This window comes from Triticum aestivum, chromosome 5A (assembly GCF_018294505.1).
Source record: "Triticum aestivum cultivar Chinese Spring chromosome 5A, IWGSC CS RefSeq v2.1, whole genome shotgun sequence".
Lineage (NCBI taxonomy): Eukaryota > Viridiplantae > Streptophyta > Magnoliopsida > Poales > Poaceae > Triticum > Triticum aestivum.
Window position 1 is genome coordinate 341,575,677 of NC_057806.1, and position 20,019 is coordinate 341,595,695.

Sequence of the window (20,019 nt, forward strand, 5' to 3'; positions counted from 1 at the left end):
GGCCGTGACTCTCGCAAAAGCATAACCGTGCCTCTCGCGGAAGCAAAACCGCGACTCTCGCAAAAGAAAAAGAAAAAAACAGAAAACGCGTTTTGTTTTTCCCTTTCCGAGAGGCACGTCAGTGACTCTCGCGAAAGCACAACCGTGACTCTCGCAAAAGAAAAAAAAATAGAAAACGCGTTTTTTTCGTTTCCAAAAGGCACGACCGTGCCTCTTGCGAAAAATAACCGTGACTTTTGTGAAAGAAAAAAAAAAGAAAACACGTTTTTTTCATGGGAAAAAATTTCCAAATTTTTTTATCGAAAAGCTAAGGAAGCCCGGGAGAAAACCAAAACATCGAAAAAAAACCCGGAAAAAACCGTTTAAAAAGCCGAAAATGCGCGCGGAAAAAATAAAAAAAGAAATCCGGAGGGAGCGTCCAGAGCGTGACACGTGACGAATGGCTGAGAGCACGCCAAGTGGCGATGATCATTGCGGTGCTCCCGAAGGAGCGCTCATTAACTAGTTGCTTCCGAAAAAGTTGGCAAGCGCTCCTTCGGGAGCCTCCCAACTATCATTTGGGGTGGACTGAGAGCAATTCGACGCGCTTTCAGCCGCCGTCACTGTCGCACTTTGGGCACTTCCTTCAAATTTTTTTTTTCGCACACGTGTTCGGCTTTTTAAACGATTTTGTTTCCGGGATTTTTTGAATTTTTGGTTTTTATCGCTATGGACAGGGGTGCGTGGAAGCTTACTATTCATGTGCCAGAGTCATGAGTTGGTTGCGAGATCCTATGGGTTTCACCTCTAGCTTATCCCAACTTGTTTGGGACTAAAGGCTTTGTTGTTGTTATTGTTGTATTTGTCTTCCTTAACTTTTGAAAAAAAACGAAAAAATACATTTTTTTTTCTTTCTTTCGCGAGATGCACAGTTTTCCTTTCGCGAGAGGCACGGCCATGCCTCCTGGAAACGAAAAAAAAACATGTTTCAGTTTTTTTTCCTTTCGCCAGAGGCACGGTTTTGCTTCCCCGAGAAGCATGGCAGTGTTTTCTGTTTTTTTTTCACGAGAGGCATGATTTTGCTTTCGCGAGAGGCACGGTTTTGCTTCAGCGAGAGGTACGGTTGTGCTTTCATGAGAAGCACGGCCGTGCCTCTCGGGAATGAGAAAAAACATGTTTTCTATTTTTTTTCCTTCCGCAAGAAGCATGGTTTTGATTTCACGAGAGGCATGGTTGTGCTTTCGTGAGAGGCACGGACGTGCCTATTTCGGAAAGGGAAAAAACATGCTGCCTGTTCGGTTTTTCCATCCAGTTTTTTTGGTTTTTCGTGAAACTTATTTTTGTTAAAACATATCAACATGGTAACTAGTTTTGAAGATCTGGACGTAAAGAATTCAATAGTGAAAACGGTTCAAAATTTGGACACAGGGTTTAAGAGATACAATGTTTTGAATAAACAAATGTAAAAATAGGAAAAACTCTCTGGTTATGACAAGTGACGCGCATCGCAATATGAGAAGGTAGGAGTGGTCTTTGAAAAGAGTATTTAATTAGTGATTTCGGCATCTCGCTTATACAAAAAATGGTGAAACCACTAAGCGGGTGCAAATATTACTTCCATCTTCTTAACGGCGATAAGTAGCACATCGTATATACTTCCTTCTTTTCTAAATATAAGTCTTTCATGGTTTCAGTATGGACTATATACATATGTATATATATGTACTTTCTCCGTTTCTAAATATCTTTTTTAGAGATTTCAAATGAACTATCATGTACGAATGTATATAGACATATTTTAGAGTGTACACTGGTACATATCGGTGTTATACAAACGGTATTTAACCCCTTTCCGTAATATAATTTGGAACCGTCGCCAAGTGAGTGTGGACGATAAGGGTCCTTCCCACACGACTCAGAAACTGTCGGGGATATGAAGCATACAGTATTCCTACTCGTTTGTGCTCGCATTGCCATCACAGTCGGTGTTCTGTGGTGCTACGTTTACAATGCACGGTCCATCATAAATGGTTCACTATTATAGAACATGTATGATAAGCATACAATCACACACATTCGCTTTTCTCAAACCGTATGCGATAACTAATTAAGAAGATTAGCTAATCGTCGCACGAGTGTCGGACATGATTACAAAACGTCAGACCGTCGTAACATCGTCGTACACGACAACTATCACACACGCTATTCTGTGGTGCAACGTTTACGATGCATACTTCATCAAAAACAGTTCATGGTTGCGAATGATGTACAATAAGGCAACTAACACAAATGTTTAGTTTGCCCGCATTGTTTGTGATAATGTCTGACATCGCACACGCTTTGCAAACGACAACTATGTGCATGCTTGCACGCGTTTCCTCTCTGTGAACCGTGTCGGATTATTGTATATTTCGCAAATGTTTGTGTTTTACCAACCGTGTGTGTCGTAACGACCTGGAGGGCGTAATTTCACCGTAATTTAATTGCTGCTATTTCAAATTGTACCGTATTTGTATTTGAATTTGAATGTATGATGTAGCTTTATTCATATCTATCAGGTTCAAATGGTCAATGCATTATTTGATTCATAGGTACATATGTTCAAGAATTACATAAGAACCAACTAAAGAATGATGAACCACAATTGTATATTTGTGCTATTAAAGACGGTAAGAAAGAGCCAAAATACATTCTGGTTGCTGAACAAGGTGAAGCGGAATGCCCATATTGTGCCCTCCTCCATGCAGAAGGCACGCACGACTCTAGTCCAACCCCTTGTGATGGTCGACCGCCCATCCTTCACGGTCTTCATGAAAACATCTAGATAATCATCATGTTCTGGTAGAAATCTTTAATCTTTGCATACCCACCAATCATGTAGTTTAAGGTAATCTTGAGTAAACTGTTTTGGCAACCACTCTAAAGGAAAAAGATTCAGACATTATCATCTAACACAACTCATTATGAGCAGTAAAAAGAAGGCTACAGAGTTCTTACTTACCATCCTGCAGTTCGTTGTTGTCTTGGATAAAGTGTAAATAAATAGTTTAATTGTCATCTTTTGACCCATTTTACTAACAATCTTTATCAGCTTCCTCACTTGATGCTGGTTCATCGATATCTCATTGCCCCATACATAGAAAGGGCTGAAGCGTGGATCTTTACCAATGACATATGTACCTAAAAACACAAAGTTAATATTAGAAGCTAAACAACAATTGCACAATGATGTAGTACAACCCTCTTTTATAATATCTTATAACACCCAATATACTCACATATTAGATGAATTAACATCTTATATTATGGGCCGAAATAAGTTTATTGCATTCTTACAAATTATCAATTGATTAACTGCTGGTGTATCCATGGGTTAGAGTTAGTTTGAGCTAGTTCGGGCTCAAATAGCCCTAAAGTATATCCAAACACGAGGGCTAGTTTGAGCTAGTTGCATCTAGCACACCCAAAAAAATATCCAACCCAAGAGGTGCTAATTGGAGCTAGTTCCCCTAGTGCATTTATTGTCAAGCTAATCCTGTCGTCCAAACACCTCTTTGGATGGAGTTAGTTCAGGATTAGTCATGAGCTAGAAACTAACTCTAACCTCTAGCTAAGTTGAGTATCCAAACAGGGCTGTGTTGTTGTTGTTGTTGTTGTTGTTTTTGTTGTTGTTGTTGCTGCTGCTCTTCTACGTATATCTAGACATCATCAGAACATTAAGGTAACACTCTTCCTTGTTGCTATGTAGTCTAGGATTGCATGTTTAGACATTAAGTACAGTCCATGTTGCTATGTAGCCTCAGATATATTACATATGGCCCTAGTTAACCTAACGATAAATGTGTTACAGATATATTCAGTTAAAAGTTTGATTCACCGATTAGTCCATTATCAGCCCCCCGCTGAAAGCACAAGTGCTCCCTGGGTGATTTTGGTAATTAATGTCAACATATCTCTTGTTGGACTAATAGTTTCAACTAGTATACTTCAAAAAGTTCAACTAAGGCATGTCATGGACAAGCGGATGTGGAACCCCTTCAAGATACCAAGGACAGAAGATTGGCAAAAGCTCAAGACTCTTTATTTTCTATTTTAGTGATCCAAGATCACATTGAGTCCATAGGAAAAGTCTATACTATTAAAAGGGGATGAGGTGTTGCTTAATGGTCTACTTGCTCAAAGTGCTTAGTGATATGCTCCAAATCCCTCAACCAATTTCCAAATTCCAAATATGTCCTAAACCTGAAGTTAAACTCGGCCCCACCGATTTGATTCATCCCGCGCCACCGAGTTCACTTGACATAGCCATAGCTAGAAACCCTAATCAGTCCGGTATCACCGATGGGATCTCGGTCTCAATGAGATGGGCTTGCAAACTCTCTGTTGCCCGTTGCAATTATTTCGGTCTCACCGAGTTTGCCTGACCAACTCTATGTTTGCTTATTACTGAAATAGGTCTCACTGAGTTGAAGTAATCGGTCAAACCGAGATCAAGTTTCACCCTAACCCTAGCACATCGGTCCCACCGAGTTGTGTAGGGGAACGCAGTATTTCAAAAAAATCCTACGATCATGCAAGATCTATCTAGAAGATGCATAGCAACAAGAGGGGAGAGTGTGTACATGTACCCTCGTAGACCGAAAGCGGAAGCGTTTAGTAACGCGGTTGATGTAGTTGATCGTCTTCATGATCCAACCGATCCAAGTACCGAACGTATGGCACCTCCGTGTTTAGCACACGTTCAACATGATGACGTCCCTCGAGCTCTTGATCCAGTTGAGGACGAGGGAGAGTTCCGTCAGCACGACGGTGTGGCGATAGTGATGATGAAGTTACCGGCACAGGGCTTAGTCTAAGCACTACGACGATATGACTGAGGTGGTAAACTATGGAGGGGGCACCGCACACGGCTAAGAGATTGTCTGTTGTGCTTTAGGGTGCCCCCTGCCCACATATATAAAGGGGGAGGAGGCCAGCCAGGGGGGGCGTGCCATAGGGGAGTCCAACTAGGATTCCCAATCCTAGTTGGAGTCCCCTTCCTTTTCAAAGAGGGGGAGAGAGGAAAGGAGGAACAGAGGGAGAAGGAAAGAGGGGGGTGTCGGTGTCAAAACCGGCGGATCTTGGGTAGGGGGTCCCGAACTGTGCGTCTGAGGATCGAAGGTAACAGGAGACAGGGCACATGACGTTTACCCAGGTCCGGGCCCTCTTGATGGAGGTAATACACTACTTACTGCTTGATTGACATTGATGAGTATAGGGGTTACAAGAGTTGATCTACCTCAAGATCGTATTGGCTAAACCCTAAATGTTTAGCCTGTATGGTTATGATTGCCTCTACGGACTAAACCCTCCGGTTTATATAGACACCAGAGGGGACTAGGGGTGCACAGAGTCGGGTTACAGAGAAAGGAGTTCATATCCGAACGCCAGGCTTGCCATCCACATAAAGGAGAGTCTCATCTGGACATGGGGGAAGGCCTTCAGTCTTGTATCTTCACGGCCCATTAGTCCGGCCCATGTCACATAGCCCGGACACCCGAGGACCCCCTAATCCAGGACTCCCTCAGTAGCCCCTGAACCAGGCTTCAATGACGATGTGCCCGGCGCATAGATTGTCTTCGGCATTGCAAGGTGGGTTCCTCCTCCGAATACTCCAAACTAGTTAAACAAAAAGAACTATATTCGGCTCTGTATAATAGTTATAATCCTGAACCATAAGGACAAAATACTTAAATAATAATAAGTCATGTCTACTGACAGCTTTTTTGGCGAGACGTTATGTTCTGGCCTTATTATTATTTCGAACCGTTTTTAGCCTCCTGCTTCACGTTTCGAGGCGTGGTCTTCATTGACACGTCTTGTCAAAGCAGAGATCGTGTCCCCTTATTGCGGGATTCTCATCAATACGAGTTTGGGTAATCCAACCGTGCCATTGATACGTCTCCGTCGTATCTATATTTTTTGATTGTTCCATGCCAATATTCTACAACTTTCATATACTTTTGGCAACTTTTTATACTATTTTTGGGACTAACATATATTGATCCAGTGCCCAGTGCCAGTTCCTGTTTGTTGCATGTTTTTTGTTTTGCATAAAATCCATATCAAACGGAGTCCAAACGGGATAAAAACTGACGGAGATTTTTTTGGAATATATGTGAATTTTGGGAAGTGAAATCAACGTGAGACGATGCTCGAGGGGCCCACGAGGCAGGGGGCGCCCCTGACCCTCATGGACACCCCATAAGGCGGTTGGTGCCCTTCTTTCGTCTCAAGAAAGCCAATATCCGGATAAAAATTGTGTCCAAAATTCAGCCCAATCGGAGTTACGGATCTCCGGAAATATAAGAAACGGTGAAAGGGCAGAATCTGGGAACGCAAAAACAGAGAGAGACAGATCCAATCTCGGAGGGTCTCTCGCCCCTCCCATGCCATGGAGGCCATGGACTAGAGGGGAAACCCTTCTCCCATCTAGGGATAAGGTAAAGGAAGAAGAAGAAGAAGAAGAAGAAGAAGAAGAAGAAGAAGAAGAAGGGGCTCTCCCCCCTCTCTCCCGGTGGCGCCGAAACACCGCCGGGGCCATCATCATCACCGCAATCTACACCAACAAATTCACCGCCATCATCACCAACTCTTCCCCCCTCTATGCAACGGTGTAACCCCTCTTTTACCCGTTGTAATCTCTAGTTAAACATGGTGCTCAACGCTATATATTATTTCCCAATGACGTATGGCTATCCTATGATGTTTGAGTAGATCCGTTTTTTCCTATGGGTTAATTGATGATCGTGATTGGTTTGAGTTGCATGTTTTACTAGTGGTGCTGTCCTATGGTGCTCTCCGTGTCGTGCAAGCGTGAGGGATCCCCGCTGTAGGGTTTGCAATATGTTCATGATTTGCTTATGGTGGGTGGCGTGAGTGATAGAAACATAGACCCGAGTAAGCATGTTGTTTGCGTATGGGAATAAAGAGGACTTGATGCCCTATAATGCTATGGTTGGGTTTTGCCTTAATGATCTTTAGTAGTTGCGGATGCTTGCTAGAGTTCCAATCATAAGTGCATATGATCCAAGAAGAGAAAGTATGTTAGCTTATGCCTCGCCCTCAAATAAAATTGCAATAATGATTACCGGTCTAGTTATCGATTGCCTAGGGACAAATAACTTTCTTGTGTGACAACAAGCTCTCTACTAAAACTAACTTAGTTGTGTCTTCATCTAAACAACCCCTACTTTTTATTTACGCGCTCTTTATTATCTTGCAAACCTATCCAACAACACCTACAAAGTACTTCTAGTTTCATACTTGTTCTAGGTAAAGCAAACGTTAAGCGTGTGTAGAGTTGTATCGGTGGTCGATAGAATTTGAGGGAATATTTGTTCTACCTTTAGCTCCTCGTTGGGTTCGACACTCTTACTTATCGAAAGAGGCTACAATTGATCCCCTATACTTGTGGGTTATCAAGACCTTTTTCTGGCGCCGTTGCCAGGGAGCAATAGTGTGGGGTGAATATTCTCGTGTGTGCTTGTTTGCTTTATCACTAAGTAATTTTTATTTGCTGTTCTAAGTTGTTCTCTATCTTTAGTTATGGATATGGAACACAAAATACCAAAAAAATAGGTTTACTTGCTACTCATGGAGATGGGGAACCTCCTAAACCCCTCGATGCTCATTATGTGAAAGATATTATGTACTACTTTGATAATCTTGAGAAAACCCTATTCAACTTTATAATGGGAGTAACATTGGATCAACTTGAATAATTTAGGGATTATCGCTTGACTCAAAAAGGAAAACTATCATGGTATCAAATTTATATGTTGCATTGGTATGCTCGGCAACTATGCTTGAGATATGAATATACTTGTTGCCCTAGGATGAAGGCTCCACATCTTCCCTTTTCATGTGAATTTAATGATGATGAAACCTTGGCTTCTTATGCTAATGGTATATATGATTATTATGATGTGGAACAAATAGAAGAATTCGTTGCTTTTATGGGTGCTTATGAAATTGAATCTTTGTTTAAAGAGTTTGAAGATTTTTGATGATTCAGTTTATAGACCTGAAAATTTAGCTATCCTTAAATATTGCTATGAGAATTATAAATACAATTATGATATTGATGAATTTATTGAGAAAGTCTCCGCTGTCCGAGAAGAGACTAATATTTTGCAGGAGTCTATGGAAGAAGAAATTGATGAAATTGTGAGCTCATTGGATGAAAAAGATGATGAGGAGAGCGAAGAACAAAAGGAGGAAGAGCGAATTAGCTACCCGTGCCCACCTTCTAATGAGAGTAACTCTTAAACGCATACATTGTTTAATTTCCCTTCGTGCTTACTGATATGTCTCCAACGTATCTATAATTTTTGATTCTTCCATGCTATTATATTATCTATTTTGGATGTTAATGGGCTTTATTTTACACTTTTATATTATTTTTGGGACTAACCTACTAACCCAAGGCCCTGTGCAAATTGTTGTTTTTTTGCCTATTTTAGTGTTTCGCACAAAAGGAATATCAAACGGAATGAAACCTTCGGGAGAGTTATTTTTGGAACAAACGTGATCCAGAGGACTTGGAGTAGACGTCAATCAACCAACGAGGTGGCCACGAGGCAGGGGGCGCGCCTACCCCCTGGGCGCGCCCTTCCCCTCGCGGGCCCCTCGTGGCTCCACCGACCTACTTCTTCCTCCTATATATATTCATATACCACGAAAACATCCGGGAGCACCACGAAACCCTATTTCCACCGCTGCAACCTTCTGTACCCAAGAGATCCCATCTTGGGGCCTTTTACGGAGCTCCGCCGGAGGGGGCATAGATCACGGAGGGCCTCTACATCAACTCCATGTCCCCTCCGATGATGTGTGAGTAGTTTAGTTCAGACCTTCGGGTCCATAGCTATTAGCTAGATGGCTTCTTCTCTCTCTCTGCATCTCAATACAAAGTTCTCCTCGATCTTCTAGGAGATCTATTCGATGTAACTCTTTTTGCGGTGTGTTTGTCGACATCCGATGAATTGTGGGTTTATGATCAAGTCTATCTATGAACAATATTTGATTCTTCTCTGAAATCTTTTATGTATGATTGGTTATCTTTGCAAGTCTCTTCGAATTATCAGTTTGGTTTGGCCTACTAGATTGATCTTTCTTGCAATGGGAGAAGTGCTTAGCTTTGGGTTCAATCTTGCGGTGCTCGATCCCAGTGACAGAAAGGGAAACGACACATATTGTATTGTTGCCATCGAGGATAAAAATATGGGGTTTATACCATATTGCTTGAGTTTATCCCTCTACATCATGTCATCTTACCTAATGCGTTACTCTATTCTTATGAACTTAATACTCTAGATGCATGCTGGATAGCGGTCGATGTGTGGAGTAATAGTAGTAGATGTAGGCAGGACTCGGTCTACTTGTCACGGACGTGATGCCTATATACATGATCATGCCTATATATTCTTATAATTATTCGCTTTTCTATCAATTGCTCGACAGTAATTTGTTCACCCACCGTAATACTTTGCTATATTGAGGGAAGCCACTAGTGAAATCTATGGCCCCCGGGTCTATTCTCCATTATATTAATCTCCCGTCAACAGGTTATTTTCTGGCACCGTTTATTTTGCAATCTTTAATTTCAATCTATATCATAAAAATACCAAAAATATTTATCTTATCATTATTATCTCTATCAGATCTCACTCTCGTAAGTGACCGTGAAGGGATTGACAACCCCTTTTATCGCATTGGTTGCGAGGTTCTTATTTGTTTGTGTAGGTACGAGGGACTTGCATGTAATCTCCTACTGGATTGATACCTTGGTTCTCAAAAACTGAGGGAAATACTTACGCTACATTGTTGCATCACCCTTTCCTCTTCAAGAGAAAATCAACGCAATGCTCAAGAGGTAGCAAGAAGGATTTCTGGCACCGTTGCTGGGGAGATCTACGCACAAGTCAAGACATACCAAGTACCCATCACAAACTCTTATCCCTCGCATTAGATTATTTGCCATTTACCTCTCATTTTCCTCTCCCCCACTCCACCCTTGCCGTTTTATTTGCCCTCTTTTTCCGTCCCCATTCTCTTTTCCAGTTCGTCTCTTTTCGCTTGCCTCTTGTGTGCTTGTGTGTTGGATTTTTTGTCACGATGGCTCAAGATAATGCTAAATTGTGTGACTTTTCTAATACCAACAATAATGATTTTATTAGCACTCCGATTGCTCCTCTTACCGATGCTGAATCTTGTGAAATTAATACTGCTTTGCTGAATCTTGTCATGAAAGACCCGTTTTCCGGCCTTCCTAGTGAAGATGCCACTACCCATCTAAACAACTTTGTTGATTTGCGTGATATGCAAAATAAGAAAGATGTGGATAATGATATTGTTAAATTGAAGCTATTTCCGTCTTCTCTTAGAGACCGTGCTAAAACTTGGTTTTTGTCTTTGCCTAAAAATAGTATTGATTCATGGAATAAGTGCAAAGATGCTTTTATCTCTAAGTATTTTCCTCCCGCTAAGATGGTCAAGTCCTGGAAACAGCCTCTTACAGAAATGTAGGGAAAGGCTGCGTACTATAGACCCAAAGTGGTCGGACCCTTCCCTGGACCCTGCGCAAGCGGGAGCTACATGCACCAGGTTGCCCTTTAAGATCATAACTCTTAGAAATGATATTATGAATTTGAAGCAACTTGATAATGAACATGTTGCACAAGCTTGGGAGAGGATGAAATTAATGATACGCAATTGCCCTACACATGGTTTGAATCTTTGGATGATTATACAAAAAAATTATGCCGGATTGAATTTTGCTTCTAGAAATCTTTTAGATTTGGCCGTGGGAGGCACTTTTATGGAAATCACTTTAGGAGAAGCTTCTAAACTCCTAGATAATATTATGGTTAATTATTCTCAATGGCACACTGAAAGATCTACTAGTAAAAAGGTTCATGCAATAGAAGAAATTAATGTTTTGAGTGGAAAGATGGATGAACTTATGAAATTGTTTGCTAATAAGAGTGTTTCTTCTGATCCTAATGATATGCCTTTGTCTACTTTGATTGAGAATAATAATGAATCTATGGATGTGAATTTTGTTGGTAGGATCAATTTTGGTAATAACGCATATAGAGGTAATTTTAATCCTAGGCCGTTTCCTAGTAATTCCTCTAATAATTATGGTAATTCCTACAAAAATTCTTATGGAAATTATAATAAGATGCCCTCTGATTTTGATTCTAATATTAAAGAATTAATTAGTTCGCAAAAGAGTTTCAATGCTTTGATTGAAGAAAAATTGTCTAAGATTGATGAGTTGGCTAGGAACGTGATAGAATTTCTCTTGATGTTGATTCTTTGAAACATAGATCTATTCCACCTAAGCATGATATCAATGAGTCTCTCAAATCTATGAGAATTTCCATTGATGAGTGCAAAGAAAGAACCACTAGGATGCGTGCTAAAAAGATTGCTTTGTGAAAGCGTGTTCTTCTAGTTTCCATGATAATAATGATGAAGATCTAAAAGTTATTGATGTGTATCCTATTAAATCTTTGTTTTGCAATATGAATATTGATAATTATGGGACTGGAGATGAGTCAACTTTAGTTAGAAGGCGTCCCAATGATTCGGAGTTTTTAGATCTTGATGCAAAAATTGATAAAAGTGGGATGGGAGAGGTCAAAACTTTACATAGCAATGAACCCACTATCTTGGATTTCAAGGAATTTAATTATGATAATTGTTCTTTAATAGATTGTATTTCCTTGTTGCAATCCATGCTAAATTCTCCGCATGCTTATAGTCAAAATAAAGCTTTTACTAAACATATCGTTGATGCTTTAATGCAATCTTATGAAGAAAAACTTGGATTGGAAGTCTCTATCCCTAGAAAACTTTATGATGAGTGGGAACCTACTACTAAGATTAAAATTAAAGATCATGAATGCTATGCATTGTGTGATTTGGGTGCTAGTGTTTCCACGATTCCTAAAACCTTGTGTGATTTGCTAGGTTTTCGTAAATTTGATGATTGTTCTTTAAACTTGCATCTTGCGGACTCCACTATTAAGAAACCTATGGGAATAATTAATGATGTTATTATTGTTGCAAATAGGAATTATATTCCCATGGATTTCATTGTTCTTGATATTGATTGCAATCCTACATGTCCTATTATTCTTGGTAGACCTTTCCTTGAAACGATTGGTGTAATTATTGATATGAAGGAAGGGAATATTAGATTACAATTTCCGTTAAGGAAGGGCATGGAACACTTTCCTAGAAAGAAAATTAAATTACCTTATGAATCTATTATGAGAGCCACTAATGGATTGCATACCAAAGATGATAATGCATAGATCTATCCTTGCTTTTATGCCTAGCTAGGGGCGTTAAACGATAGCGCTTGTTGGGAGGCAACCCAAATTTATTTTGTTCCTTGATTTTTGATGTTAGTAATAAGTAATTCATCTATCCTCTGTTTAGATGTGGTTTTATGATTTTAGTTAGTGTTTGTGCCAAGTAGAACCTTTGGGAAGACTTGGGGAAGGTCTTTGCGATCTTGCTGTAAAAAAAGAGAAACTTTAGCGCTCACAAGATTAGCTGCCATTTTTTACTGGAGAGTGCTATTTAGTTAATTCTTTTTGAAGATGATTAATAGATAAATTACTCACGTCCAAGAATTTATTGTAGAATTGTTGGGGTTCCAGAAGTATTCGAAACCTACAGATTACTACAGACTATTCTGTTTTGACAGATTCTGTTTTTCATGTGTTGTTTGCTTATTTTAATGAATCTATGGCTAGTATTTGAGTGTATGAACCATAGAGAAGTTGGAATACAGTACGTTTAACACCAATATAAATAAAGAATGAGTTCATTGCAGTACCTTAAGTGGTGGTTTGTTTTCTTTTACTAACGGAGCTCATGAGATTTTCTGTTTAAGTTTTGTGTTGTGAAGTTTTCAAGTTTTGGGTAAAGAGCCTAAGCTTGGGGATGCCCAAGGCTCCCCAAGGTAAAATTCAAGGACAACCAAAAGCCTAATCTTGGGGATGCCCCGGAAGGCATCCCCTCTTTCGTCTTCTTCTATCGGTAACTTTACTTGAGGCTATATTTTTATTCACCACATGATATGTGTTTTGCTTGGAGCGTCTTGTATGATTTGAGTCTTTGCCTTTTATTTTACCACAATCATCCTTGTTGTACACACCTTTTGGGAGAGACACACATGAGTCGGAATTTATTAGAATACTCTATGTGCTTCACTTATATCTTTTGAGCTAAATAATTTTGCTCTAGTGCTTCGCTTATATCTTTTATAGCACGGCGGTGGTTCTATTTTATAGAAATTATTGATCTCTCATGCTTCACTTATATTATTTCGAGAGTCCTTTAAAATAGCATGGTAATTTGCTTTGGTTATAAATTTAGTCCTAACTAGTAGAATGCCCGTGGGTTGCTACGGGCTTTTGAAATATTTTCCTTGAGTTATGTGAACATCATTGAACTTACTCATCGGAATACCAGTTGGAAATAAATGTTGCCATAAACATTTATCGTAATTCCACCTGTTTTGCTTTATTTTGAGTGCATCGTTGTTGTGGGATATCATCACTTGCACATCTTTTTGTTGTATAAAACATGGTGAATTTTTGTACCCTTCCAATGACGTCGCCCCAAAAACCCTCTGAATGGGTTTCTTTTTGAACCCCGACATAATCCATCTCCATCTCTCTCATATTCTATAAAATTATATATATATATATATATAGAAATATACCTTTTGAGTATTGTATCATGTGCAACATACATACAAAGAATAACAATTATTTGCATGCACCTCTTTTGGTTGTGTAAAACTCGTTGAATTCTTAGCCCCTCCATCATCGTTACATCAGGGTCTTTGTCAGTTGACATCTCCGAAGCACAATCAAATCTATCATTTTTTTATGACCTACAGAGGTATTCTAATATAAACAAAGATTAGAATATATTTTTTATGATGGTGGTATGGAAAATATATATTCATTGGAGAAATCCAAGAAATGAGCCGTTTCTAGTAGATTGAGTGGCATCCCAATTTTAATAATTTTAGGCTCACCTATAAATCACATGTTGATGGTTATTCTCACGAATATCTACTATTTAGGCTATGTGGTATATTGCCCATAAAAAACTATGTTACATTTCTCCACGAGCAAAGAACGGATCCCCCCTTTATGTAATGATAGTCGGTCATCCGTAATTTTTTGGATATGTTTAAGTAATTTATTGAGAAAATATTTTATGTTATTGTAAATATATATAGTGTACAGGTATAAATAAAGCTTTATTTTTATGATATTCCCATTATACCCCTCCTATACGACTTGCTGTCCTCTCCCGAACGACCGCACTCTATCCACTCCCTCTCCACACCACTCACTCTCTTGTTCCCCTCCCTCTCTAGATCCATAGACTTCACCGGCGTCGCTCACTCTCCGCTCTCTGCCCTCGCCCCCACAACCAACAGAATCGGCGACCTCATCTCCCATCCCTCCACCCTTTCATCCCTCCCCTCTTCTCATCAAAATTAGTGAAGGGGGGGGATCGAGAGACCAGATGATTGCCTGATCCGCCCACAAACCGGCGAACAACATCACGCCAAGGTCACCAACGCCATCGTGAAATGACTTGCTTCTTCCACCTCGACAAACTTGCTCGCGCACCAAGATATGAGAGGGGGCCTTCTACTTCTCCCTCGCTCATCACCCCTTTGGCCAAACCATGGATCAACCTTCCTCTACTCTGACCCATGCCATGGACTGAGCTCACTTCCCTCCTCAAGGTCATCTCTTCACCCCTTTCCTCGTGTGGCATGTTGCACCGCTAACCCTCACCTTATCTCCCTCCCTTTCCTCCCATATCGAGACATGCATGTGTTTCTGCTTGGCCGCTTCACCTCACCGCCGCCTTCATCTCCTTATACAATGTTGTATCCGCCGCCTTCTGCCAGCTGTAGAAGAGCGTGTTCGATTCTTGAACCTACAAAATATAAAGTGCTAAGGTCGATAAGTATGAATTTCTCTTGTCCCTAGTACTATATTTTTATACATGCTTATTGCATAACCAACCTGTGTGTCGTAGTGTACTGTGGACTTGCTGAGTTACTCGACCTTGAGCTTGTCAGTTTGGCAGAGCACGTTCTTCGTCTTAACCTCCATCTGCAGCTCGGCATCGCGGATGGCGACAACCTTAGCAGCCTCAACCTCGGCGACCTTGGCCTGCCAGTCCCAACCTTCCACTTCATGGCGAGGTCGGTCATTGAGGCGGCGTTGTCAGCCTTCCTAGTGTTCTCAAACACCCGCACCTCCGCCTTGAACTTGGCCTTCTCCTTGAGCACCTCGCCCTGCTGCCGCACAGAGAGCACCTTGTTCTCGGTGTCCACCTTGGCGGCGTTCTGGCACGTGAGGCCATCCCGCTCCACAAACATCCACCTTGGCCCTGCTCGCTGCCTCCTGCTGTGTCTTCTCGCCGAGGTAGGAGAAGTACTCATGCCCCGGCACGTCCACCAGCTGCTTCACGGTGGCATTGTAGATGAAGAGGTCGAATTGGTCCAGCTCCTTCTGCACGCTGCTGAACACCTCCTGCTTGAACTTTTTGGTGCAGGTGAAGATCTCGTCCATGGTCAGCTGCATCACCAGCATCCGGGCCTCACCCTCGATCAGCCCTTTAGCCCTTCACCATGTCGTGCCCGTGGCTCCTACCATACGAGTGCAACAGTGCGATCAACTTCACGTGGAGTAGGAGCTTCGCTTCGACGGTGGGCAGGGCTGGACGTACCGCTCGTGGCTCAATCAGTGTTTGACACGCTCGGTCCTGGCTTGTTAGAGAAAATGGATGATCTGGTCTGCTAAAATCGACCTGGAAAATTGTCGGTCTGATCCGGTCTGGTCTTCAACCGGTCCGACCAAGAGGACTGAGAAAAAATGTCACTGTCGCCGCCATTCGTTCTCAGCATGCCGACCGGCAGCCCCCGGGTAAACTACCATGTCCCCAAGCTTCCCCTCTCCTCCTTTTCTCTCCTCCCCATGCAACATAGCCTCTCGCCGCCGCTGTCGTGCATGCACCATTGGCGATCTCGAGTTCTCAACTTGGCGCTGGCAGCGTTCTAGCTGCGGGTTTCACTGTCATGGCAGCGACCGTTTTAGCACAGCACACATGCAGGCCATCAACTGGGGAAAACAGTTGATTGGGTGTGAACTTCAAATCGTGCGAGAATCGCTCTGCCGTGATTTCCGCGTGAGATTTAATAGCCTCCGCCTATAATCATGCACCATGATCCTACGCTGTCGTTTTCTTTGTTGAAGCATATGTTCAGGTCCACCTACCGCCACGTGATTCTCTCTCTCCCATTGCTCTCTCTGTAACAACCTTTCCTTATCATCTGTTTCTTTATCGCGAGTAAAGGATTAGCAAGGTCGCTCAGGAGTTAGTTCGGTTACTGGCCGCACCTACCTGCGTATATCTTGTATAAATGTATACCTTTATAACTGAATATGACTGCTTTCAGTTGTGTTGGTGTGTTCACTTTCTGCACTTCTATTCAGTCAAACAAGAAATAGGAAGTACATAAGAAACATGGCTTGATCCGAAAATCACGGCACCGTTTGACAACAAACTGAATGTCATGTTTTTTCATGGTTAATCCGCTAATTATGGCAAGGCCCGAACACAAAAAAACATGGGTCATGAAAAAACTATCTAATGAAAAGGATAACATGACGTTCATACCCAAAGGTTCATGGCTAACAGCCGCGCACTTGCCACGGCACATCACCGACCTCACCGCTGGCGCTCCCGCATGTCCACCACCTCGCCACAGCACCCGCACACGCAGCTCACCTCGCCCCTGCCCCAACACGTTGACGTCGGTGGTGGTTGGCCGGTCCAAATGGTGGCTCGATGAGGGACCGAACCAACCCGGACCGTGTCGCCTTTGTAGCGTCGCCGAGTTCCAGGGTGGTCACCTGGAGACCAATGGTGAAGACGGCGGGCAGGACGAAGGGCAGCTTCTTGGAGCTCTACCAATACACATGCCTTCTTCACCAGCGTTAAGTCCTCGATGCCCCAGCCAGTGATGGCCAGGTACTACGACGCGTACGCGGTGATGAAGCTCGCCGTTGACTGTTTTGCCGGTTGTATTGTTAGGTTTTCTTTCCTTCTTACCTACATAGGACATAGGAGTGTTGACCGATCAAAGGAAATAAATAGAACCTATTAGTACATATAGCAAAAATCCCTGTGCGATGCAACGAACCTATCAAACTTGTTTTACGTGATCTCGGTTTATGTAATCAATTAATTACGTGATCCCTGTTGTATGTTCTTTCTCTATTCCAAAATTCCACTCACGCGAGTAAGAAGTATTTCACTGTCTTATGCAAGTATTTCAGTGCATACATATGCTACTCGTTCGTAATTGCAACCTGAACAGAGTAAAAAAATCGGTTTGGTGCATGGATGGATTGATGGGAACACACTATCTAATGAAAAGGATAAGAATCACATTGGCATGCATAGGTGATTTGAAATTTTAAAAATATAGCATCTACATCTGCGCATCATGAGGAACAATTCCAGAGAAAAAAATTGATCCAGTCAAGTGTATCTTTGGATATTTCATTATCCACTTAGGCCATATTAGTATTACTTCCCACGTGGTGCACATCATCCTGATGCATGGGTGTGCCTCGGCCCTTACATTGTAAATGTTATTATTGCAGGAAGAGCACACATTCATAAGCTAACGGTTTCACAATGCGTTCTTGCTGATAGTAGTTGAACCAAATGAAAGGATGGACAAGCAGATTGATTAAGGAACTCTAGGTAATACTTCATGCCGTAAGCATTGGATCAAAAGTTAATTTGTAAGTAACAAAGAAAAGGCCTAGAAGAATAGTTCTACCTAAATAAAGTTTACTGCTGCACATGAGCAGATCCACACGAAGTAGAGGGGAGGTGGAGCAGGCCGGTAACCAGGGGAAGGAGCAGAGTGGAATAAGATTTACACCGCCGTCTCCACTCGATATGGTGTCTTCGCCGCATCTGTGGAGGCGCTACGGCTCCGCCTCAGATGGTGCTCGTGGCTATGGTGAAGAGGAGGGGCGACGCATGGGCGAAAAGGCAGGCGGTGCTCGTGGCCAAAAAAGTGGGTCGTTCGAGCTGCGGGAGGGAGGAGGGTATCGCCGGGAGGCGGCGAGATCGGTGGGCGGCGGTGATGGCGTCCAAGTAGGGAAGTTGAGGTAGGGCACTGTGTTTTTTTAGGGGAGTTGCTTGTGAAAATAACGTGCGGCGACGACGTAGCGAGCAGATCCCCTTAAAAAAGACGTAGCGAGCGGATTCGTAGGAATGGATACGATTGGTGATGTTGATAAATAGTGGTGAATGTTGGCCTAATTTACTATCATCATGCATGGAAACGAATCATCAAGAAAAAGAATACTTCCTATTACTACGCTCATAGGAAGCTTCCTAATCTCTGCTAGAAACAGTTTCTGCCCAAACAAGGAAGGAAAGTTATGGACGTGATTTAGAAGGAAACAAATGTTATAAAGATTAATTAATTTAGATGTGATCTTTAGAAATTGATTGTGATTGATTATTTTACATAAAGCCATTACTGAATAATTTGCGTCGGTATGGAAAGTTCTGATCCGTTCAATTTTTTTCGTTGTGTGAGAGGGTGATGCGAAAATAAACCGATGGAGTGAGGGGAAGGGACGAAAAAAATCTAGGAAAAAAAACCAGCGAAGGTGGGAGGAGGTACCAAAAAAACCATGGTAGGTGGGATGAAAATAAACCCAGAACGGAGACTACCAACTAAGACATTAGGAGTGGAGATATGATAGGCATCCAAGATCGGTATAACAAAAACTTTCATAAAAAGTGCATTGAGTACTAGGAGAAGTTTGATACTTGATAATTGTTTTGAGATATAAAGGTGGTAATATTAGAGTGTGCTAGTTGAGTAGTTGTGAATTTGAGAAATACTTGTGTTGAAGTTTGCAAGTCCCGTAGCATGCACGTATGGTGACCGTTGTGTAACAAATTTGAAACATGAGGTGTTATTTGATTGTCTTCCTTATGAGTGGCGGTCGGGGACGAGCGATGGTCTTTTCCTACCAATCTATCCCCCTAGGAGCATGCGCGTAATGCTTGGTTTTTGATGACTTGTAGATTTTTGCAATAAGTATGTGAGTTCTTTATGACTAATGTTGAGTGCATGGATTATATGCACTCTGACCCTTCCATCACTGCTAGCCTCTTTGGTACCGTGCATTGCCCTTTCTCACCTCGAGAGTTGGTGCAAACTTTGCTGGTGCATCCAAACCCCGTGATATGATACGCTCTGTCACACATAAACCTCCTTATATCTTCCTCAAAACAGCCACCATACCTACCTATTATGGCATTTCCATAGCCATTCCGAGATATATTGCCATGCAACTTTCCACCGTTCCGTTTATCATGACACACATCATCATTGTCATATTGCCTTGCATGATCATGTAGTTGACATCATATTTCTGGCAAAGCCACGGTTCATAATTCTTCATAAATGTCACTCTTGATTCATTGCCCTTCCTGGTACACCGCCGGAGGCATTCATATAGAGTCATACTTTGTTCTAGTATCAAGTTGTAATCATTGAGTTGCAAATAAATAGAAGTATGATGATCATCATTAATAGAGCATTCTCCCAAACCAAAAAGAAATAAAAATAAATAAAAAGGGGCAATGCTACTATCCTTTTTTCCACACTTGTGCTTCAAAGTAGCACCATGATCTTTATGATAGAGAGTCTCTTGTTTTGTCACTTTCATATACTAGTGGGAATTTTTCATTATAGAACTTGGCTTGTATATTCCAACAATGAGCTTCCTCAAATGCCCTAGGTCTTCGTGAGCAAGCGAGTTGGATGCACACCCACTTAGTTTATTTTGTTGAGCTTTCATACATTTATAGCTCTAGTGCATCCGTTGCATGGCA